Source organism: Parasteatoda tepidariorum, chromosome 5 (assembly GCF_982258835.1).
Source record: "Parasteatoda tepidariorum strain Cologne lab strain chromosome 5, Ptep-v5.0, whole genome shotgun sequence".
Taxonomy (NCBI): domain Eukaryota; kingdom Metazoa; phylum Arthropoda; class Arachnida; order Araneae; family Theridiidae; genus Parasteatoda; species Parasteatoda tepidariorum.
The window spans coordinates 47,207,794-47,234,757 of NC_141759.1; the positions used below are offsets into that span (position 1 = coordinate 47,207,794).

General features: G+C 30.9%; 2 long non-coding RNA genes across 2 annotated transcripts in view; one reads left to right on the forward strand and one right to left on the reverse strand.

Moving 5' to 3' along the window:
- LOC107457182 (uncharacterized) overlaps positions 1-5,150 on the forward strand; it is a 40,898-nt gene extending 35,748 nt beyond the window's left edge. The window contains exon 3 of the long non-coding RNA XR_001585807.4: positions 4,648-5,150. This is a non-coding gene — a long non-coding RNA (uncharacterized LOC107457182). The remainder of the gene's footprint in view (positions 1-4,647) is intronic.
- LOC107457176 (uncharacterized) overlaps positions 1-26,964 on the reverse strand; it is a 269,336-nt gene that overhangs the window by 167,154 nt on the left and 75,218 nt on the right. The gene's annotated exons all lie outside the window — the stretch shown is intronic.

Below are 26,964 nucleotides of genomic sequence, written 5' to 3' on the forward strand. Positions count from 1 at the left end.
TGCATTATTTACGCAAGACTTTGCCCGAGCGAGATTCTCTCCATCCGAGATTTGATTCATGCGAAAGTTTATCTGCACCTGAATTTGTACTTTTTAAGTTCCAATGCACTATTCACTAAGCATTTTGTACATTTAATTTTCGATCCCTACTTATTTAGACTAAAAATAACCCAATTAAAATTATTTATCAGGTAGAAAATAGTTATATTAAAAAAATTAATATTTAATTTTCTTTTAGATTTTAACTATGCATGGGTATTTGATCGCATTCCCGAATACATCATCATTATATAATTCAAGATTTGCTATTCTTTTATTTCTATAAATACATGGCTGATAAACCTTACATAAAAACTTTCAAGTAAAAACAGTTTAGGTGCTTTAATATATTTACTAAGCAATAAAACTGTTCATACGTATATCCATTTTTATTATTCTGCTAGATTAAATAAAAAAAATTAAAAAAACTAATGGAAACAAATTGCATCAAAATGCTTCTTAAGTATATGATTCAAGACGATTATATTTACAAACAATTATTATTTTTAAATCCTTTTTGTCCATTAAGACCTTTAACGATGCCACATATATGCTATAAAAACAGATATTGCTAAGGTTGTTGTTCTCAGTTTCCCGTAAAACGTGTTATTTCCATAATTTGATCGAATTATAAACGAGTGTTTCAAATGATTATCGATCTTTATCTTAATTGGCATCTGGCATGCGAGCAAAATTAATGACGCGCGTGCAATGGAAATTTCATTTATCATACGCCTCGTTTCCTCAGAAGTCAAATTCAGAAATCGTTTAAATTTATGTACAAGTTTTTTTCGTGGATTTTTTTAATCGATCGTAATGTCAGGCTCCTTAAGTATTAAGAAGCGTATTTTTTATCTACGAAATTCGACTAAAAAAACAACGCACAAATTATTAATATCATTTTTATACTCGTTTAATGAGATAAGGCTATCGATTAACTATTACCAATTTAAAGAGCAGATCTCATGTATCAAGAAATTTTCAATTCTGAATTAGAAATTGCTTTTTTGATAGAGAAAAGATATACTTTTAGAAAGACAATGTTGATTATAAATAATTTTGACTTAATTTGATGGAATAAAAGCAATTTTTTCAATTTGAATATTTATTGACGTCTACGTTTTTGGTTTAACATTTAATAATTTAAGGATTATTTATATGATTTATTATGTATTTACTGCATTTAAACATTATTTTTATGCATTTATATTCCATGTTTCTATAATATATTTTAGATTTTTGAAAGAAAATTGTTGCTAGTAATTCTTATTTATAGCACATAATTCAAACATAATAATACTCATAATGGACAGATATAATTACCGTGATTAAACACTGCAAGAAATTTTGAGACAAATTACAGTTAAAATTTTGATACCCGAAGTGCATTATCCGTAAAATACATTTTATGGTAAAATCCATTTTTATCGTAAAATTTTGTACTGTAATTTTCACAGTAATATTTATTTAATTACAGTTATTCAGTGAACTAACAGCGAATATTGCAGTAAAAGTTACGGCGTATCAGATAGTTTATTCCGTTTAAATTTTGTGGCAAATATGAATTTTACGGTAAAAAACTTAAACTTAAAATACACAATATTTTTGAAGATTTTATATCAATCTCTAGTTGTATCAGAACATGCTGAAACTTATTTATTTTTAATGTTCTAATGTCAGATAAAAATATGCGATTTTGCCTTTATCCTACTTGGCAATTCTGCCCGAAAAAACAAAAAGTAAATATATGACATTTCTACTTGATTATTTACTATTGTATTAAACTATGTTTAAGTTTTTATTTTATTGTATTTTTCTTTTACATTCAGAACGTTTGCCAACTTTAGATTTGTTTACTTATAAATCAATAAAAACAATGCACATCAATTCACATTTTCGCGTATATTTTACAGATTATTTCTGAAATAACATCCGCTTAATATCAATATTATATGCATGCTTAAATTCTCTTATTCTTATTCATTTCCTTTTATTGGAGAACATCTCAAAAATTTTCTAAAATTTTCACACAAGGCATTCTTCTTTTAAAAGAAAACATAATAGAATAAGAAATATAATTTAAATTTACCGCTGTAATTTAGTTACGCCTTTGACTGAATAAATTTGGAGCTTAAATTCCTTGTAAGCTACATAATGCTAGGCTAAGAACATTTTCCCCTCATAGACCCCTTATATAAATGAATAAAATAACGGAATATTTTTAAGAACATTTCATTATATGATTATCGGTATTTTTTATTAAGTATAAGTATCTTTTTATTAACACTAGCTTGCCCAAGGAAGTAATTACGACAGCTTTTTAATTTCAATTAGAAAAACAAAGATGACACAATGTCTTAGAATTTTGTGACTTTTTGTACAACATATAATTTTTTTATCGTTAATATTTACTAATAACTTGTTATATAACTGAAAATAATATCAAACATATTAAACAATAATTTTATTCAAATTTGTTTATACATTAGTTATTCTTTCACAATGCAGTCATTTTGATTGCTTTTGGGCAATATAGGTATTTCAGTCTTTCTAGTGTTAAAAAAACATTTCTATGATTCAGGGTTGCCACAGAGAAAAAGGAACAAAATAGTTGCTTTTAGTAGCCTAGAGCATGAAAATAGTTGCTTAAATAAGAACAAAAATAAGACTAAAATTTTATTAAATGACTTAATTCTCATATACCATGATCCATTTAGTCAAGTTGATGGCAAATATGACAATTTTTATATAAATGTTAGTGTTCTAGCACTAAATTTTATATAAAAAAAATTAGTATATTTGCAGAAAATTAAATACTGTTAATTTCTAGAATTCATTCAAAAAATACTTTTTCATGAAAAAAAACACACTTATTCTAAGAAATTTTCCCTTTTACCAATAATTGATTTAACAAATATATATATATATATATATATATATTATGAAAAGTGATTACTGAAATTCAAAATTCATGCATCGTAATATCGCATTAAAAATTGGGTTTGGGCAGAATTTCTTAGCAAAAACTGTTGAAAAGGCTATCGAGAAACAAAATAGACTTACGATAGAATCTGTGCAATTTGAAAGCATTTAAAAGTGATGACTCAAATTTGCAATCTAAATTTTTAATTTTGAATGTTTTATTTATTTAATTTTTTTTTATTTTATTATTTTTATTTTACATTTTCTATTTTTTAAGAAAAGAAAATCAGTGTGTTCAGAAGATTTCGACGGCTGCAGGTTTTCAACCCAATTTCTGATAAAAAAAAAAAAAAAAAAACATTGCTAGGAGTACATAAAAGTCTCCTAATAGTCTCCTTTTCCTGAAAATAGTTGCTTTTTCAGCCTTTTCAGGCAAAAAAAGTTGCCATAGTCGCCTCATGCTGAAAATAGTTGAAAATGTTTGCATTTTAGTCGCCAGTGACAACCCTGAGATATTGTTTATCACGAATTCTACAAATGGCATTTAAAAAAACATATAAATAAACAATATAAAGGTATTCTAAGCACTTTGGTAAGGAGCGGTTAATTTCCTATGCTTGTAATTGAGCACTATTAGAAAACTCATTACTTCAGGTTCGTAGAGAACTACATGTTGCATACTGCGAACTTTTCCTATCCAAGACCCCTCGAATAAATAAGTAAAATAATAAAACTAATCGAAGCACTTTCACTTATTGACTCGCCCACCTTTCATCGGTCCCAAGAGGCAAAAAAGGGGGGGCAAGAAGAGGGGGGGGGGGGAGTATGAAAGAACTAAATAAAGTCTCACATGAGGAAGAGATATATAGCCTGTCCGTCCGTCTCGATTTGGAGAGACTCACCTTGAATGACCACATCAAGAAGAAGTAAAATCTGTCAATAGAAAGAAATGCGAAGAGATATGGTCAGTAACGGCCGGATTATGGCCCGTCATCGGGGTTCTGAAACTAATTCAGTGGAATGGCCGAAGAGGTTACTTTTCTTGGTATTTTTTGATTGAATGTGACAGGTAACTAAACTGGCACATTAACAAACACGAGGATATAACTGATTACTTAAACATTATTGATCAACTTAATGAGAAGAACTTGTTGAAATAAATTTCTTTTAATTTGATTATTTAAAAATCAATATATTACGTATGTTGGACATCCTCAGACACATGAATAACACTAAGCATGCACTTTTGTAGCTGCAAATATATCATATATATATATATATATATATATATATATATATATAAAAATAAAATAATATAAAGAGAAAACTATGAATAGGAAAAAACCAATAGTCTTCTTCAAGACACATCTATTGGTATAAATTAATGCGATATTTCTGAATAAAGAATAATTATCCTAAGATAAAAATTATTCCTTATATGTGCCGATATCGCAAAAAAAATTTGTTGAAAAAGAGCATAAAATAAAAGAAAGCAGTAACCAAACTTATATATATTAGTAAAACAGAAGTATTGTCAAAAAATAAAATTTATAAATTGCAAATAGAATTCTTGCTAGTTATATATATCACATTTATATTAAATATCAATTAATCAGTTTGTTAAATATCCATCAATTTTTTAAAGATCATTTTGCGAAGCAGTATATTAAAATTTTTCTCTTCAAGGTTTGATGGAAACTTCTTTCGAATGAGAAATGCCTGAGATGCGTCTTCAAAAAACGTTGAATTCCAGATGCTGCAAATCGCAAAACCCATCTCGGAGGTTATGCTAGTGCAGCTGAAACCGAGAATCATTTATATTTCCAGTAAAGCAACCGGAACAGTAGCCCTCCGGTAATGTTTCACCAACTGAATGTTAATGCTTATTGTCAAGGCAAAGTAAAAACCGTGTCACATATATTTCAGCCAAGAAAGAAGAAAAATGAATTATGATGGAGTTCTTCATATAATTGAGCTTTTCTCCAAGGTGACAGAGTATCAAGTCAGCATGCAGAAATGCCCAGAGTATATCTGCGTGCCACAAACGGTCACATTTCGTGCATCAGTCCTCGGGGCATTTGGTAAAAACGCTCTTGAAAAGGAAGGAAAAAAACTATTCAAATCGAGTTTTTTACGAGCTTGGTGACATTAAGTTAAGTGTATAAAAATAAAACCATGTTGACAACAAATTGTAAATTTTATTTAAAATCGAAAAGTAAGAAAAATGCTTCTATTTCATTGAACGTTTCACGCCAAGCGATAATCAAATCTAATATCAAGCAAACTATTTTTTTTTTATTTAAGAGAAATTATTGCTTAATATATTACCTACCAAATTTCGTTTTCTAATAATTTTGTCAGCATTAAACTTTAAAAAAAGTATGTAACTAATTATTAACTGTAGTAAAAAGAGGAAAAACATTTTTTAATAAATATGTATATGTATAGCATAAGAAAATATTAACTATCAACTCGTTTTCCTATCACGCAAACGATAAAAATTGTCGCTCAAAAAATAAATAAACCAATTATTACGCAAACGATTTTTTAATAATTTAAAATAATGACATTGTGTCAAAACTTATCATAATAATCTTTCAGACAGATAAAAACAATTATAAAAAATGAATAGAAAAAATTATGCCCGCAGTTCCAAAACAAAAAAATAAGAATTTTATTTTTAATACATTTTTTCTAAAACGATGTTCCTTCGTTTATTAATATTTTAATCTTTATTTATATATTTATCGAAAATCTATATTAGACTGTATATTTTAATTTCTATTCGGAATTTTAAAATCGAATAGATCTTTACATGTTTGAAATTTTAAGTCAATTAAAAATGTATATTTATATGATAAGAAATTAAATTGTAACTTACATTTCTTAGTTTACATTTTACCTAAATTTACAAGAACAGCTTTATACTTTCGCTTGCTGCTTTTTGATACAAAAAATAAATTTTTTTTTCCATAAATTATTTCTTTGAAAACAACTTATATGTTTCGCATTTACCAACACTGCAAGTTAGAACTTTTTCCCTTAACACGAAAAAGTGTATAAAAAAAGAACTATAGCTCTCTCTAATCGAAAGGGACCAGTTCTCTTTATTTTTACCCCAACAGGTCACTTCGTCCGTATACAGTCCGACCAAATTGGATTAGAGCAGACCTAGTAATGGGCCAATTCTGTCCCTAATCTTGTTCCCAGTAATCCCCTTCCCCCCTTCTTTTATCGTAGGTAGCTAGGTGAACCTTCTTAAGAAATTGGATCGTGATCACCATGTTAAGTGGCAAACGATGAGGAGCCAGCGGTAAAAAAAATCCAGTAACCGAGAGGATGGTTTTGATGCCAGTTGGGAATATTCTTTTACCGATCATGAATTTTTTGGCGATATCTTCATCTAATTAATTTATTGCTGATTATATTAAGGATTATAGTATAATATGTGTTATAACTTAAACTTAGCTGAACACATACACTTAGTTGTACCTTACACATATTTTTAAGCCCTTATAGTTTTTAAAGTTATCTTTGAAGAACAATATCAGTATTATTTCGAATTTATATAATTACGATTATTATATCGATTTATTGAAAGAAAAATGCATGTAGTTAAGAATAGATGATTCGTGATTAAATTAGAACTTATTAATGTGTAATGGTAACTTTTTTAACATTTATAACATTTTTTAATTTTACGCATATGGTTTATATTATCTTGAATACTTTTAAATAAAAGAAAATAATTGTCTTAAAAATTTTAAAAATATAATTTTTTTAAGTGAATTACAATATCTTGCCTCTCAAATCTTAGACTGCGAAAAAAATATCGTCAAAATTACCAGAATATGGTAAATTTTACTGTAACTCGGTAATTTCTAAAAAACCCGCTTTGGTAAGGATTTTGATAAAATTAACGTTATAGTTTTATAAAATATGATAAAATTTGATAAATGTTGTAAAATTTACTCATTTTATCATGATACCTCATGGCATTGCAGTGAAACTATTTTTTCGGTTAAATTTTTGTTCCAGTTTTGTAATTTTTGCGTGTGTGGTAATTATAACTATAATTTAGAAAAGCAGAATTTCCGGTGAACCGTAATCAAATGAACGGAAAAAATACCAAACTAATTGTTCAAATATCGTATGTTTTGGTTTTTATTATCAGGAATTATCTATCTATCTACTAACTTTACTACAGAGAAATTGAAAAATATTTTAGATTTTTTCACAATTACGCTATCGACTGACGAAAAAACTACTGTTGTGATAGTATACTGAAAACTGATTCATTTACAGTTGTTTATACTATGAATGTGTAAAATGGGACAAAAAAAAGTAGAGCAAAATTTTAATTCGTTATGGTACATAAACTCGATTTGCACTCAAATTTCGTGTTAAACATTGAACTTAGAACCAAATAATTCCCTCATGTTATGTGGAGTGCATATATTTCTCACTAGAGATTTGACACTTTAAAGATGTTTATTAATATCTAGGTTTTAAATTTAAATAAACTACCAAAAAAGATGCTGCTTTAAATAATTGACATCTTTACTTTACATTGTAGCATGTTTTGCTTACTATGCACCTCCTCGAAGTCTGTGGCAAAACTATTTAATCACTATTTAATCACATATACAGAGAGCTCAAATACAACAAGAGTTCTTGGAACTTGAACTACAGTTTTTAGCTTTTTGCTCTTAAACTGTAAAAAACTTGACACTTATTTACCAATCCTTCTATACATTAAAAATAGCTACACAGTAAACCATAGAAACAGTTCAAATTTTTCTATGCTATTCAATTTACATCTTTCCCTACTTGAAACATAAAACTGCTTCATTTCCTTTATGACATTTAAAGTTGCTGCTCAACTTTCGTAAAATTCAAAGCATTTTCACAGCATTCATTAAATTCAAATCCATTTAATGAACTTAACGAAAATGAAGACTGATTAAGAACTCTGCTATAATGATTTAAATTTAACTAAATAAGATTTAGCTTCAACAATTATTCTGAACATTCATTACACTTAAAATTGATAATTAGCTTTCATGATGATTAAAATTCATTCGGAACTTTCGCGAAATTGAAAGATGATTCAGAACCTTCACTAAATTTAAAACTACTCCATAACCTCCAAAAAAAATCTACATTTTTTATAATGTTCATGAAATTTAAAATTTGCTTATAAACTTCGCAGAATTTTAAATGTATTCATAAATTTCACGAAATTTAAAATTGATTCAGAACTTTAATTAAATTCAAAAAAACTTTATTATATTCGAAATTACAATAATTAAAACTAAAAATTGATTCAGAATCTTCATGAAATTTAAAATTAATTCGGAACTTGAATGGAATCTAAAACTGCTTCATAACCTTTAAGAAACTTAAAATTTATTTATGAACTGAGCGGAAGTCATAATTTATCCGTAAAACTTGCGGAAATGAAAATTTATTCGGAAACATAATTAAATTAAAAATAAATACATTGTATCACGGAATTAAAAAATGGGTTTACAATGCGTTTTTAAAATTTGTCCTAACGTATACTAGTTTACCAGAATTTTCTACAAGTTTAGCTTTATGCATGGTATGGCAAACCAATAAGCAACATTATACAACTGTCAATAAAGCATTAATTCTGTATCAAAACATAAATTAAAAACTTATTCATAAACTTTGAATTTCAATATTAATTCAGAAGCTTAATTAAAGTCAAAATAGCTTTATTATATCTTGAAATTCTAAATGGCTTTACCCTAAGCTTCAAAATTTGCCCCAACTTATACCATGCATTTAACTTAGTTTCATAGGGAGATAAAATAAATGTGCAACATTACATTAAAGTCAATAGTTCTCCCCAATCCTTTTACTATTTTTGAATACAAAGCTTTCTATCTATTTAACTTAGTTTAGATAGGGTAGCAAACCAATATCCTACATTACATAAAAATCAATAAGGAGTAAATTCTGCATTAAAAAAGAAAATTTTCTTGCCAGTCCCTTTATTACTTATGATTACTGAATTTCTTATCTATTTAACTTAATTCATATAAGGTAGAAAACCAATTTGCTACATTACATGATAGTCAATAAGGAGTAAATTCCGTATTGAAACATTGAAAAATATAGATATTTCTGGTCTGTCCCTTTACTACTTATGATTACTGAATTTTCAATCTATTTAACTTAGTTTACATAGGGTAGCCAACTAAAATGGAACATTACATAAAAGTCAATAAGGCGTAAATTCTATATTGAAAGAGTGAAACATACAGATATTTCTGATCAGTCCCTTTATTACTTATGATTACTGAATTTTTTATCTATTTAACTTAGTTTAGATAGGGTAGTAAACCAATATGCTACATTACATAAAAGTTAATAAGGAGTAAATTCTGTATTAAAAAAGAGAATTTTCTTGCCAGTCCCTTTATTACTTATCATAACTGAATTTTGTATCTATTTAACTTAGTTTACATAGGGTAGCCAACTAAAATGGAATATTACATTAAAGTCAATAAGGCGTAAATTCTGTATTGAAACAATGAAACATACATATATTTCTTGCCAGTCCATTTACTACTTATGATTACTGAATTTTAAATCTATTTAACTTAGTTTACATAGGGTAGCCAACCTATATGGAACATAACATAAAAGTCAATACGGCGTAAATTCTGTATTAAAACAGAGAAACATACAGATATTTCTCGCCAGTCCCTTTACTACTTATCTTGATGCAATTGTAACCCTTCTCATGTTCCAGATGGAAGCTAAAGCAAGGAAAAGGCGCTTCTGAACTCAAGCAATTGACCACAGCTCGGCGCGTTCGATTCCGGGGCATTAGCGGAACACCTTTGGTGTGGACGTGTAGTCCCCCAAATGGGGCTTTTACGGTCGGCAGACGATTACGTGTTGAAAACAACCCTTTCTGCACCCGCTCTTGTACTCTTGGGGGTTGTTCGATCAAATGAGTGGACCGCCTTTGTTAGCTACTACATCAGGAATTAGGATCTGGTAAGGAGACCGGAATGACAGTTACTGCCAGAGAAATTCCAAAATGGAGAAAATCAATGGAATTTCGAGGAGGAAGATCTCTGCATTCAAATTATCATTATTTAAGAAAAAATAATTCTGTTGGGAATAAATTAATATTAAATTTATAATATTAAATTTGTGTGTTTTTTTTAAATTTTATTAATAGAATGCGGCATAATGCTTATTCTATTACAACAAAATGAGATGAGATATAAAAATTCATCATAATGTAAGTAAATCTTTGCAATCCTAAAAAAAAAAGTAGAAATGGCTAACAGAGGCACAATTTGTCTTTCTGTTGCATGAGATTTTTTAAACAGATCTTAGATACTTTCGTATCGGTGATTTCCAATCTGCAAGCTAAGATTTCTTTTAAATGACATTTTAATTTATATATTTTTATTTATATTTATTTATTTTTATTATATTAAATTTGTCTTACAGTGAGTAAACGAAACACAAAAAAGCACCATACTAAAAGATGGAAACGCCCTAGTCGTTTTAAAATATTTTCAGCAAAAAAAAAGAAAAAAGAGCAAATCTTAATACTTGTGTACCCTTGCACTTTACATGCGTTGCAATGTAAAATATTATATGATATTAAAAAATGTTCAGCTATGAAATCATATTTGATGAAGATATCATATTTCTGCACCTGATATAAGTTATCAATTAAAAAAATCTTTATTATACACATAGTAAATTAACATTTTCTGAATTATATGGGTGTTCTCAAATCATAAAATTTTTGGAGGATGCTTTGTTGGGGGGCCAACAAATTATAGTTAATGAATCTGCTCACCATACTTATGCTTATACTGCTCACATTATACCTATTACCATAGTTGATAATAGAAACTTAAAAACTGTTACTCTGGGTGATACGAAAATAATTTATAAGAAATTTTTGCAACTTAGTTACTGGGAAACTCCTACATGATCAAATTGTAAAAAGAAAAATTAAACAAGAAGGACAATCACAAAATTTTTTTGCTTGATTCGTTTACTCTTATACATATTTCCCTAAAAAAGTGATTTTTTTTGGAAATGTAGAGAGCAAGTAATATTTAAAATTTTTTTTTACATAATATTAATGCTTCTTAATAATGTTTTTTCACTCCATTAAACGAATTCAGAATTCTTATCTACTAAGTTTTTTCTTTTCTAAATACAGCATTGATTTGTTTTTTAAACAATTTTGAATGAAAATCATAATATTTTTTTTTAAATGCTCATAAATCCACTTGAAATTTGCTGAGCTTATAGCTAGTATTTTGCTAGCCACAGGAATCCGAAATTTTTTTATTAGTTTGGAATCATGATTACGCATTATGCAGAAATTTAATAGATAGTCTCGCTAAGTAATTAATAAAAGTTGAATAACAAAAAAAAGAAAAAAAGAAGAGAAACAGGGTGATTTAGAATGTACCATAAATGAAGAATAAAAAGACATAAACTTTGCATTTTATGTTCTCATTGTACTAATGATAAAAACATTAAAAAAAGCACACTATTTTGACGATGATTTAATCTGATATGACATTCACGGATGTTTCTCAGTTTTCTTTTATAGATGAATATCTTTACCCTAAAGGTTTCATTATATTTCATAACAACAAACAAACAATATTGCCTAAAAACTTTCCTTCAAGCTTTGATGTTTCCGATCTATTTTTAGGGCGTTGAAAGAAAAAAAAATTAAAAAAAGATACAAAATATATTTCAATCACAGAAATGAATGCTAAAGAAAGTTACGTGACAAAATCTTTAATTTTATTCATTTGCCCCGAGACATCTGATTTAGTATTCAAAGCTTAAAGTTATCTTATTTTTTAGTTTTTTGGAGATGATATATCTTGACGCGTTTCAACATTCTAAAGTAAAGCTTCTACAATCTGAAAATCTAATTTAATGTAGTGAAATGATTGTGCTCCATATTAATAAAATAGATATTACATAAATTATAAACTTTTTATTTATTTTTTGAAACTTTTTAATTTTAAGCCTATTTATTTTACTGTTATAAATATTTTTATAGCAATAATGTTCAAGTTCATTGTTAGCTAATAGCTTTGAGAAATTTAAAGTTTTTTTTTTAAATGAAAAGTTTCTTAATTCAAACTGAAATGTATTATGAATTTTATAAAACTCATGAGATTTGCCTCCTAGTCGGTGAGGCGGGTTTAGTCTACGCCTATCATGACTTGGTTATTGTTCACTTTTTATGAAGGTTAATTGTTATAAAAAAATTAAAAATTTATATCTTGTTTTTGAATATACTATAATGATTAAAGACCTAGGTAGAGAAAAATTAAAAACAAAAACAAATTCAAATGATATGAACATCATATGCGAATTTCAGAAAAAGCTATCGAGTAAGTGAAATTTTCATAAACAATCCACTCTCTTAAAGTTTATAATTTCTCTTAGATTAAACAACTAAAACTTTTGAGGTATCTTCGTGGTTCAGATATAATCAAGAAAACGAGGTAACAAATTAATACACTCTTTGATTCTTTCTGGGCAATTATCCCTACCATAGTACCATAAAAGGACAAAGGGAGATAATTGGAATTCTGTGACTGTGTACTTAATATGACAAAACATTTTTTTATATTGAAAAGTGAAATTTAAAAAAATGGTATAAATTGAATAAGCAACACGAGCCGATCGCAAATGAAACTAAAAAATACATGAAAATATAAACTTTTTACAAACAATCCCCGCTCTTTCGGTTTATACTCTCTCACATTGAGATTAAACAGAAAGATCGTTGATCTATCTTTGGGTATGAGATATAATAAAGAAAAACAGAGGTACCAGACAGAAGTAACTAATACACATTTTTTGATTCTTTCTGGACAACTATCACTATCATGGTACATAAAGGTAGCTTAAAAAGAAAAGAGGCAGCTCTTTAATTGTACATTTAATATGACTAAAGAATTAGTTTATATTTAAAAGTGAAATTTAAAACCTAGTACGTATAATTCGAATAAACAACATGCGCAAATTTCAAATGAAGTTATGAAATGTGTGATCATTCAAACTTTTCACAAACAGTCTCCGCTCTTTCAGTTTATGCTTTCTCACATTGAGATCAAACAAAAAGATCTTTGTGCTATCTTTAGGGTTCAGATATAATAAAGAAAAACAGCAGGTAACAAACAGAGGTAACTAATACACTCTTTGATTCTTTCTGGACAACTATCACTACCATGATACTCAAAGGTACCTTAAAAGGAAAAGAGACAGATAGTTGGAGCTAGTGGTGAAAGTGTGAGTGGGAGAGCGTTGGAAATCTCCCGAAATCCTGGAGTCGGATTTCACAAGTCATCCTTATCCCGAAACCTCCCCCTACTCTTTTCTACCTCCCACGCAGCCCTCCCCCCTCTCTTTCATTCTGTTGACAGGGGGCGCCGTTCGGTCCAAACGACTTCTGCATTTACTTCATGAATAATTCAGTATTCCAAACGTCATCTCGTCTGCTGTTGTGACTTCTACTTCTTCGACGAAATTTCAGAACCTTTTTCTCTTCTTCCTTTTTCTGATTTTTTTATTCGATTTTTCTTCTTTCTTTCTTTTTATTTAGCCCTATTTCCTTCTGGAAGAAGATGGTAGGGGGTGTGGAAGCAAATAGAGAGGAAGACCTAGAATGAGGAGAAGAAATCACATCCTCGGAGCATCCCGGGCGTAAGTCAGCCCCGTTTTCCTGGAAAATATATCTGTTTGGAAGCCCCATCTATCAGTTGCTAACCTTTTTTCATTAAATGTTGATCATCATCTATAAGTTACTTAAAAGTAATGTGGGCGAAAGAATATCAGTCAGTTGGTAAATTGTCAGCTATAAAGATTCTTGACGCTAAATATTTCAGCTATTATTTAAGAACATTTCAAGATTTAAAGTCAAAAAATACCACGCCTTTATTATATCACTCAATTTAAGTTAGTTAAAATTACTTGCAATATATTTTAAAATTATGATATTTGCACTTGGATATCTAGAACTCAAAGACATTTTTCATCAACATGCAATTAAGTGACGTGTTAGTCAGTTGATAATTTGTCAACACTCTTAGAGAAAATGGTTCAACATTGAACTAAATGTCAGCATATTTAACCATAACAAAGAAATTTGTTGAAACCTTTATGAGATGTTGAATTCAATCGTGCTTCCGCTCAAGTTTAACCATAGTACCATGCATTCAAATTTAAAAAGTGCGATAATATTGTCCAATTTAACAGCACCTTATTAAACCGCCTTATTAAGGTTACAACAGATTAGAATGGTAATACGGTTCAACATGCTTCCGAGATTTAGACAGAGAACAGTAAATATTTGTAATTTTAATTATGCGAGGTATTTTTTGAGAACACATTTTAAGCTTAAGTACATACATTAAGTACATATGCTTACTATTTCTGGAGTGAAACAGCATGTATATCTGCTGTTCCATTTCTTTTACTTTTCTTGAAAGCTTTTATTACAACAGTTGCTGAGTTAATCGTCTATGATCCTCAACGCATTAAAAAATAATAGATTTACAACAGTCTGCAATGTTTGTTTGTCAGTATGTTTAACCCTTTTTATAATTACTGCCTAAAGAGGAAAAATAACTATACATTAGAAAGAAGGATGCCATGATTTATCAAAAAGGATTCCGCTTTCAAAGAATTTTGGTAAGTATATTTTGAAATACGGAGAAGTTAGCAAGTTGTCTCAGCACCCTGAGACTATAGTGGTGGTATTGGGGGCCGTTCACAGGAATAAAAAAAAGAGACCAGAACATATCAAAATCTACCAAAACTAAATATGGATTGCTAGTTTAAAAGAATATTCCACTTAGTAAAAATTAATAGCCTCTCCTAGTTCTTGCTAAGACAGAAATTGTATGAAAAAATATAGTTCTGGGATTGTAAGTAAACTTTTCATGTAATCTACTTTTTTTCAACAAACTCAGGGTACAGATTATTTTAAAATTAATCTTTTTTAATGAGGTATTGTAGTTTTTAATTATCTTCTAATAAATAATTCGGATTATCCCCCTTATTTTTATGTCCAAACCTCTATTTAAGGGGCGAAAGTTTGGTCTAGGAGGTGTCTCATAAGGAGGTGCTCTATAGTCTACCTTAAATGCAATATAAATGTGAATGCTTTATCTGAATAGTGAGTTAACTTCATATTTTGAGATCTAAAGCTTTAAAGTTTAATAAAAGCATTGTGCTTTCTTTCCTGACTTATAGTATCCCGTCAACTGATAGTGAACTTTCGAAATGATTAGTATAAACTGGAAAGAAGTCAACACCATCTTATTAAGTGGAGTAGCACCACAAACAATTTTTATGTTTCAATATAATATTTTCCTCGAAATAAAAAAAATAAACTCACGTATCACATTGTTAAAAAAATGAGTTTTACTTATCGTTATGGAGTAATTCTTAAAAAGGAGGAACATAGTTGAAATCTATGCTTTAAATTTTGACAACAATTTAGTTCACAGTGAAAATTTTGGAGAAAATTTATACTTCAGTCTAGTGTCAGGAATTAACACAAATTATTGCAATAATTTTCCGAAATTACCTTAAAAATATATTTTATTCAACCGAAATGACAATTTTGGTAAAATAATTAGTTTGACAAAGTGTATCAAAAATTTGGATAGTATCCATAATAGATATTTACAAATGAAAATTTATGAAATTTAAATAGAACTGTTGTTTAATAATATCTTTAACTAACTGGAACAATAAAAAAGTTAAATTATTGCGCGAAGGATTTTTTAGAGAAAGCAATTTAGTTTTTTGAAACATGTCCTAGAACGTAACGTACGAAACAGCGCTATTATTTTAATAAAAATTACTTTATACTTATATTGTTCTCCTTAGAATAACCTTTTGAGTACTTTAGCATTTGCATATATCCTTATGAAATATTTTTGTAACAAATACCATTTTTTGCACAAGAAATATAAGATTGAGCAAAAACGTAACTTTTGTAACGATGATAGTTTTTCCCACAAATTTATCGTTTAGAGAATTCTGAGCACCGAAATTCAATGAAAAAGTTTTATGGTTTCAATTTTATTTTAATAGAGAAATCTGGCCAGGTGGTCGAGCGGTTAGCGTTCCTAACTGCGAAGGCAATGCGGGTTCGAACCCCGCTTAGGCCATGTATGTTTTTCTCTGTGTGTTGTCCTCCGTTGTGTGATGCATGAATGTGGCCTGCCCTATGAACTGGTATCTGTGGCAGTGTCGTGTGGGTAGTTTTGCTCACCTTCGTGACTTTGGTTCACAGGTACCCACCGGGTAACGTTAATGAGTAACACTTTCAGCGTCTTCCGAAGCAAAGAACAAAGATTCTGTACCTGCCGTAAAAAAAAAATAATAAAAAAAAAATCGAAAAATATGTTGCATAAGTAGGGAATATTTTGTGCAAGTAACATAAATATCAATAGAATTAAGTGATCGATGCCGTTTGCGTTATAGTTCGCACCTTTCGACAAGTATCTTACATCATTAGCTATAATGAAAGTTAAGTCTTATCATTTACTAATAATATTTAATTTACGAGGCTTTAGATCTAATATGTGTTGCATAAATATTAATATTATTTCTTAACTCATATTCATAAATGATAATTATACCCACGTATATAATACTTGTATTGTGTGTCACATATCTAATGAATTTATTAGTTGAGTGTCTACATGCCGGCACATCTCGTGCGACCGAAACTCCATTTTTGAACGCAATTAATTCAAATCCTCCATTTTCTCTTTGACCAGAGCCACATGGAAAGTAAAATGTAAATTGGTTCTCAAAACTTTGAATGACCATTGATTTCAATAATGAGAAAACTTCTACAACTGTTTCTATGAGTAATCCGTAGTAGCCACTGACCATGATTCTCGTTCATTTATAATGAAATTTCTAAGTCAGAAAAGCTTTTGCAAAGTCGGCACTCAAGCTAAGTTTGATGATTGATAAAATTATTCTCGCCAAATGTCAAAGCCGTTTGTCTTTACCGCCAACCAAGCTGAAAAGTGCAACAGAGCAGAAGTCCTTTGACAAACCTAAATTTGAACAAAGATTTTCGATAATGCTAGCCAAAGTCCGAAACTACTTCGCATATTTCATAAACCTTGGGACTTTCCCCTACGATTTTCGCCGGATTGAAAGTTTGTTATTGAAGATTTATGCAAACTTCTGGACTCGTGCAATGACCCTTGAGACGTCATCTTTTACCGTTCACTAAAACGTTGAGGCTATGCTTATATACCTCGGTAATCCATAGTGCTATATTAGCATGCGATAGATGGAATAACTTGCTATTTCTATTGTGAATGGCTACTTGCATTCAACCTTTCTTAGTTGAACTACATAGAATGTAACTCTGAGTGCTACGTTGACATTCATTATTTAAAATAATCTTACACTTCTTGGTTGAAGTTAGGGGAGACCGTGATTCCAAAAACTACCTTAAAAGCATGTTCAAATATTAATAAAACCACAATTATCGTTAATAATAAATTCATAAATAGATCATAATTCATAGATTCATAAATTCATATGTAATTATAGATGGCTACTTATGGATAAGCTTTAATATAAGCTATAATTATTATTATTTTAAATTTGGAATGTAATTTTACGCTTTTCCAATTAGAGAAATGTATCATTTTAGAGCTTAATAAGAGTTTGAGGTGTTTTGATTGAGTTAATTTCCTGACATAGTTTGACGTTAATTGATTTCATAATGAGAAATATTTCTGTCGATAAAATTAAATTAATAAATTTAATCTAATTTAACAGACTATGACTAGATGCATTTAATTAAAAAGATTAAGAGTCCGTGACACTTGACTTGTAAAAAAAATAGTAAACTGCTGTTTGTAGAAAATGCAACACCATGAAAGAATCATCAGAATCAAATGAAATTTAATGCAGAAACGACTTGTACTGATACAAATAAATGATGAAATTTTCAAAACAAAAGAAACAAATTAAGCGTCCGAAATCAGTATTTGGTGCAGCCACCACGCGCTGCAATAAGTGCTGCTATACGACGTGGCATGGAGTCAAACAGATGTTGAATATCTGCTTGAGGAAGAGAATTCCATATCGCTTGTATGCGCAACCAAAGTTCGTCTTTGGAAACTGCAGGACGCGGATCACGAGTGAGACGCCGACCAACCATATCCCACACGTGCTCAATAGGCGACATATCCGGCGAATAAGCAGGCCAAGGAAGAAGTTGCATGCGTTGTGCTGAACAGAAGTCTCTAACAGTCCGCGCAACATGTGGGCGTGCATTATCCTGCTGAAAGATAGCTCCAGGGATGCCTTGAAGGAAAGGAACGACTTCGGGCTGTAGCACTTCACGGACGTATCTGTTGCTATTGAGATTACCCTCAATTCGTATCAAATTGGATCGTCCATGATACGAAATCGCACCCCAGACCATAACTCCGGGTGTTTGACCACTATGTCGTTCAATAATACACTCAGGAAGGCAGCGTTGACCGGCATAACGTCTAACACGAACACGGCCATCATGGGTCCACAAATTGAAGCGTGATTCATCTGAAAAGACAACTTGGTGCCAATCAGCTCGCCAGTCTCTGTGCTCAAGAGCCCACTGCCGACGCAGCCGTCGATGATCCGCCGTGAGGGGAATCCTGTATAATGGCACCCTTGCACGCAATCCACGGCGCAGCAGACGACGACGAATTGACGAAGCCGACAATTGTACACCTGTAGCAGTAGACCAATGTGCTGCCAGCTGCCTGGAGGAAGCTGTGCGATCATTCACCGCCATGCGGAGCAGGTGTCGATCATCGCGCTCTGACGTCAGCTTCTGTCGTCCAGTGCCTGTTTTTCGAGTTGTTCGGTGCTCGTCGGTCCACTGCTTCCAAACTCGCATCACTGTGGAACTGTTCCGCTGCATACGAGCTGCTATTGCGCGATAGGAAAATCCTCCTTCTCGAAGGCCGATTATCCTCCCTCGTTCAAACTCCGTAAGTTGCTTGAATTTCTTATTCTTCCGTCGTGGAGGCATACTCAGGTCTCACTAAACGTTTGCCACTAACAAATAATCATAGACTATTTCCAACGTCCCGCTACAGCACTGTATTTATACGCTTTCAGCATCAATTCAGAGGGCGCTGCGCGCGCCACGCACGCGCGATGGCTCTGAAACTTTATTAATTTGCATAATATCCTATAATTGACATTTGCTGCGAATTTCATTTGATTCTGATGATTCCTTCATGGTGTTGCATTTTCTACAAACAGCAGTTTAGTTTGTTTGAAACAAATATCAATATATATTTATAATATGATGTAAAATTATGCCTCATAAAACTATAAATAAGTACTTAATATATGCATGTAACAAGAGCAGCAAGAAACTTCTTTTCAATTTGATTTAATTAAGTATTAATTTACAACTTAAAAATAGGAAACAGACAATTTTCGAATTTTCGTGAAGTAGGCATTTTTAGAAGATTTTCTAAGAGTCTGACATTGTTTCAAAAGTTCAAAACATTTGCAACTAGCATACCAGCAGATACTTTATAAGTGTAAGCTAATAAAAAAAGATGTGACGACTCAGTGGTTAAGACACCGAACTGTCATTTCGATGGACTAGGATTCAATCCCCAGTGGTTGCTTGAAGACCAATCCCCTTCAGCTCGATGGGTACCAGTTTGTCTGGGAAGTAAAGGAGGTATGTGCGCAGTGCTGATAACATTGCCATAACCATGTCGTTGGTTGCGAGATTATGGAGCCTTAAACTCCATGACCCCCTGGCCCACAATGAGTTGTTGAGGGAATGCTTTAATTCTTGTGTGAACATTTATATTCTTTAATGGGTATAATTATATACTAGTGGGCTGTGCCCCCTGCTCGCTAACGCTCGCCAACCCCCGAAAATTGCTACGCAATCTTATATGGTTTGCTTTGACAACCAACCTCGCTTCGTTCGCTACTAACTTAGGTACATTGCAAATACACAAAATTCTAATAATTCAAAACAATCATTCAAATCCATATAACAACTTTTTTTTTTTTTTTAAATTACATCTTTTTAGTAAATACTAAGTCATTAAAATAAATTTGAATTCAAATAAATGACATGTAATTCGTTAAACCTATTAGAAATGTGCTATAGTATAAAATCTTAAAGCGTAACAGCACGCCAGAGACTCATTTTTCAATGAATGACTAATAACAATAATAAAACAAATAAATTCGTGATATAAATCAAAAATCGTCAAATAAATTCGTAATATAAATTCGGGAAAAAAAGCGCTTTCTTCAAAATACTAAAATAGAGATCTATCGACAGAGACTACTCACTTCTGCCTAGCTTAAGGTTATTTCAGTTTCCGTTTTAAAAGCGCTATATGTTGAGCCACCTCAGCTAGATTTGGCATGTGACATTTTTAGCAGTTCATTCGGTTAGTTCATTCGGTTTAGCAATTTAGCAGTTAGTTCCCCTTTCGGGGAGTTGTAATGAGGTTTTTTTTTGTCGCCGTGTAAGAGAAATATATATATATATAGAGATTGTTGCATAATTGAATATTGCATAATTGAATGTCTCATAATTGGTATTAAAAACTTAAAATTATTTTAATAAGTAGATATATGTTGTGGTGTTAAATGAAGTGTTGGCAAGATTTTTTTTAATTTGTTTAAAATTTTGATTTTTCTTTTTAATTTGATGGTAATTTGATTGGATAATTGTACAATATTTGCTTTTGACAAATTTAACTCAATTCACTTTTCTCCGAAGGACTGCGTTTTTGAGGAGTCGTTGAGTTTTTACTTAGCATTGACTTTCGTTCTTCCTTTTTAAAGAAAGAAGGTGGGTCGTTGAAAGGAGTTGAGAAGGGTGAAAGAATTTGAAAAGGAATAGAAGGAAATAGAAAGAGGCTTTTTCGAATATTTTCGAACTTTTTCTCAAATAATGAAAAAGTAAAATATAAAAAAGAAATATATTTTATCTTTGCTTGTTCTATTACCTAATGCGAAAAAGAAAACACATTTAAAGGTTAGGTGGACTTAAATTCAAATGCAATTCTTTTTTACATTTATTTGTTAAAATATTTAGATTATGTGATGTATTAAAAAGATCTTCATTGTTCCGAACATTTACTGCAAATGGTGATAGAAAGAAAGAAATTCAAATTGCAGGAAATGAATGAAGGAATATAGAAATTATCTCTATTATTAGTTACTTTAACTATACTTATAAATTGCTTATTAGTAGAGTGCTACCAAATGAGCAGGAATTATTTTTAATGAATGAATCATTATTACACAAAAACAACAACAAAAAAACAGCAAGAGAAAAAAACAACAAAAAAACAACAAAAACTCTGAACGATATTTCAAAGTATTTCTATTCATAAACTTGTATAAATGATATAATACCAAATTGTGTAGAACATCTTTTTCACATCTATGAAAAATTTCAGACGATAAATTTGAATGTTTAGGTTTTGATTATTAAAACATAAGACTTCTTTGTCAGAGCTAAAAACTTATCGAGTTTTATTATGTTTGTGGTTTTTTTAAGTATGTTTATTCCTTAGTGTTGACCGACTCATTATAGCCCAGTATTCGGATGATGAAGGATTGGTTGAAATGAAGATCGAATTCGTACTCTCCTGCTCTCGGAAAACCACCACAATTTGAGTTTTTACTGCCTAACAGAACATTGGAGTAGGTGGTTATGATTAATTCATTGCGAAATAAGGGATAAAGATTAAGAAATACGTTTATAATAATAATAAATAGCATGCGTTAAATATTTAAGCTTAAATCTGAATTTCGAAATTCGCTTTTGTCACCAGTATGCAAAAGAAGAAGACATCCAAGTGTTATCCCACACCCACAAATTGCTGTTTTAGTTTATTTATGTCGCACTAGAGCTGCAGAATGGGCTAGTGGCGTCTGTCTGGAAAACATCCCTGAGGATGATCCGAAGACATCACAATTTTGATCCTATGCAGAGGGGATAGCACCCCCAATTCGGTAACCCGACGACCTCATGCGAAGTCCAATACTTAACGGTAGAACAGTTTAATGACGACTAATAGCAAACACCCTCGGTGCTTTCACAGACAGATCCAAGTGGTCACCCACAGGCACACTGACCGCAGCTAGTGATGCTTGACTTCTGTGTTCGATTGGAAGTCGTGATTAGTCCAATACGGGAGACACCCATAAATTGAATGAAGCATTTAAGTTAATTTATTGGTGTTCGCTTTTCTTTTTTTTTTTCTTTTTTTTTTGTCATCTCCCGAATTCGTGATTTCTTACTTTAATGGTGTCTCTTATCAACCGAACACGTAATACAAACCAGCCAAGCATTCGCTTCGTTAATACATTCGCGGCCATTTGCATAAAAATGTTAACACCGTTGAAGACATTTTAAGATCTAAGCAGTTTGCTAGATCATTGAATAAACTCAAGAATAGCATTGAGGTGTGCAGGTTCGATCATGTAACTATACTTCTGCGAAACATTAGAACCCATAAGATAAATTAGTTAATAAAATTAAAATAAAATGAAGAAAATCTAAAACGAAATGGATCGAAATTGTACAGCTCGCACATAATCAAATAATTCGGCTGTTAACGGAATATGCTAGTTGAAGTGAAAAAAAGTACCAGCTGGGTATGAGAGAAGTACTAACTAAGGTATAAGAAAATGCACGACTTCCGAGATAGATGCTCCTTAAATAGTAATATTAATTTGCATAGCTCCTGTAAGTTGTTCATGTTCCCCAGGAACTCATAGCGGTTTACAAACCTAGGGAAGTAGAATTTGTAAGATAAAGGAAAGGCAAACTTGTGTAACAAATCCTGGATTGTTACAGGAAGAAGTAACACATGGTTTAACAAGCTGGCATTTTGAAAAGCTTATTACATACCATAGTCCATTCTTGGAAACAAGTAAACATTTGACGAAGATGCAAATTGGGCTCGTTTTTAGTATCAGAGGCAAAAAATATATCATCTGAGTAGGGATTACAAAAACCCGTTCTGAAGCGTTTGCACTGCATTGTATTGACCAAATGGCATTCGAAGAAATCTAAATAATCCAAAAGTTTAGTTATCGATTTTTTTCTTCAATATCATGAGAAGGAGTGGTAATTTGGTTATAAGCTCTAACCAGGTTCACCTAGAAAATCTTTTTGCAACCTAAATTCTGAATTACATTTTGAACGTGGGTTAAGCATGCCAGCCTGGTTTTGCGTCCTCGTTTAATAGGTGGTGTTTCCCTCAGCATCTCCAAGCTCCAGATTTCTTTGGGAATCATATTTAAAGGTTTTTTCTAATATCCATGAGGAAATTTAATCTTGAATCTAGAAAGTCTTGCACGTAGAATGAAATTTCGTTAAACTTTGTTATTAGTTGTAGTTGAAACAGAGGTTAGTCGTTTAAAAGAGGTTTGTGTCCACAAGACCTGGTAAGCATTATTTTGAAACTTGAGATGATACCAACCTAATGTAAAGACCTACGTGTCCTCTGGAATAGTTCGTTGTGATCGGTTGAGGTGTTTGCTTGTTAAGCGAAAGGCTGCGAAGTTACTCCAAACTGTGTAAACGCAATTTTAAGCTTTCAGTTCTTTCACCCACTTTATCAATAACATATCCAACTTAGAATGTACAGAATCTAGATACTTCTGTTAAGATTTGCATTTTCATTGGTAAAAAAAAACCCCATTATTTTAACAGTCATTTCGAGTAATTTATCTAAATTCTCCGTACTTACTATAAGGATTGCTTGCCTTGTTTGGGGCAGGAGTTGTAACTAATGGGACTTGAGAGCACTAGTTTGTAGCTGAGTCCCAGCTACATCTCGCATCTGACGTAATAAAACTTTTGGTCCCCTAATTCTTAGAAGGAAAGTATTTTTCTTATCATTTCTTATATATTTTAAATTAATTTTCTTATAGGTAATCCTTATGATTTATTTTAATTTTAATTTTCTTATAGGTTTTCTTAAAAGTAAGTAATTTCATTTATAGATTTGTCCTGCCGAAATAGGGCTGGTTTCATAGCCACTTTTGAAATTTTTACTTTGTCAGATTTTTCCAGACGAGACTAGCAATCCAATAACTTAAGTAGAAAAGTTTTGGAGAATATGATACCATCAAAGCTTCAATCAAACAACAGCAACTGGCGAATTTTCTAGGTGAAAAAAGATACCAAAAACATCAAGAATCCCTGCAGGATACATCGAGTTGACAAGAAACCACACATAAGCGTTAAACATTTGAGAAACAGGTGTTTAGGTACGATACTACCTATACTGTTGCAAATTATGAGGACTCATAACAAAGCAGTACCCAAATTTCTTCGGCGGCTACGTAACCCTTATTGATAAAACTTCTTTCGGAGAAACTCCGACTTAAATAATAAATTATGTAAAAACAATGAAAAATAAAGAATATAAAAATAATTGTTAGAATATTAACTACTAAAAGACCGCTTTACATAAGAAATATTTAATAAGAGGAATGGAATTGTTTGCTTAGTTTTGTTCTTTAGTAGTTTTTGTTATATCCGGCAGTTGAATTAGCAACCTGGAGCTGTTTATAATTTATCTTAAATTTGTTTTTGGTGTAAATGCATAAGCTGAATGTGAAATAAATAAGCCGAATTATGGTTTATGTTTAAGGGAAAGCTAAAAGAACTACTATAAAAGTTGAAAATTTTTGCCAGGGAAGCATATTTCTTGATTAACAAATTTAATTCTTTTATTTCGATTTGTAAATCATGATAGAAAATACTAATGTAGTTTTTCAAAAATGCCGATCGAGATATTGTTATCAGAAAAAAAAAAATTTAAATAAAAAATTATTTTTCTTTTTCATTGGCATTTTACTTTAATTTTATAAATAATAGATTATTAATTAGATCCAATTTTAAATACATACTGCAAAATTGATTACTGTTGGGGAAAATCAACTCCTTACTCTCGGAACGCGTCCCTGTCACAAATCCCTAGTGCTCCGTGGAACGCCATTTGGGAACCGCTGGTCTAAAATATACTTTGGGGAAATTCATGCTTTGAGGAAATATAATAGATAGAATAAAAAGCAACAAAAAAAAAAGAATTCTGTTTCTCTTTTATTCAAGATACGAGAATACATCATTTGAAAGCTCATAAAAGTAATATGATAGTTTTAAAACGAAATTCAACCTTCATATTCCAGTATCTATCCTGATTCCGCCGCACATCTTTAAGAACATCGGGAAAAAGATTCGTTCACCATTCGAACTGGCAGGGCGTGAATTCACAAGTTCTCTTCTCGACCACCCTCCTCCTTTCACCATGGGACACTCCCCGTAGTTGCGTCAATGGCGCTCACGCTTAATGGCGCAAGACACGTGACGCAACGCCTTCTATCACGCCTGAATGCGCCCTTACGTCTTCGGATGTCATAGGGAGCGATTGGGCGCCGATACGCGATACCATCTCGACCGTCTCGGTTTCGGATTTGGGGCGTACTCCGATGAAGGGCGGATTTGTAATAAAAGCCCCGTTCCATTATCCTAAGCCCCTAAAAACCAAAGTGATAGGGCAACGGTCATCTTAAGTGACACTTCTCTTGTGTGGAGTCACAAGTCCGAGATTTGTGACACAATGGAAGAAAGTATATCACATCTGTCACCAAATGGGATTTGCATATTTCTTCGATTAATGTGTGTTTAAGTAATGTATTTGATACTGAAGTATTATTACTTTAAAAATATATATATTAAAATCATTTTTAGTGAAAAATATAAATATGATGTTAGGTTATGACTCAAAAATATGGTTTTATTTTTCCGACAATTAGTTGATCAATTGCAACCAGCAATCAAATATTGAAGGACTTGGGACAATACAGTGATAAACCACACTGCTTCAAAAATGACATTTTTACAATAACCTCTCTCTTCATATTGCTTTCAGGAAATACCACGAGATTAAAGGACAATAGAAGCATCCTGTCGGCACGTTTTTTTTTTATTTTATTAAAAACCCTCTTTAGAGCAATTTGAAAATGTTACTTGTTATTATGTTTTCTCAAGCACTGAGTTGATTAAATTTTATTAATTGAGAGAAATTCGCTTTTATGTAATGATATCTCTTGCAGAAAAACACGTGGAGCCTTATTTACGTCTGATTTTTATATCTATTCCTCATTTATTTTAATTATATATTCAAGTGTTTCTTCATGCGTTTCATATGTTTAGTCCCTTTATAGATTTGCATGAATAGCTCTATGTTTTCACATTTTTATGGTATACTTGTGTTATGTAAAAGCAGAATTTCATTGTTATAGTACATATTTGTGTTGTATTATATGTTTTTGAGTGAGATGTAAATATCCATTATCAAAGGTAACTTTATCAACAACTAAGTGCATTTGATGGACTATACCAATCATTTGATTATCATCAGTTTTACTAATAACTTTGCACTTAAAATACTTTGATTTAACTTTTTCATGTTGTGTATACTCAAATTAAAATAATTCTTTGTACCGGTTTTACTTTATAGGGAATTGGAGTTAAGAATTTTAGATATCCACAGAAATTGTTCACCCTTTGTAATGGAATCAAGGCTATGAGTTTAATTCCTCTTGAGAAGGATTTAGTCATTTAACATTTTATGAATAGGATCAAAAACTACAAGAATGGGTAACAAATATTTTGAGATTTCAAAATTACTGAAATATTTCGTATTGAGAATAATTCTCTCGTAGTTATTTCAGCTTCTGAGTTTACTTCAACTCTACAAAAAGAACTTTTTTTTAAGATTTATAATAAAGTGGTCTCATCTTTCGGATAGAAATGAAAACTGCAAAGAACTGGTAATAATGTCTTCTCAGAAACATATGTTTCAAAATAGATTAGACAGAAAAATATGACTCTATATTATT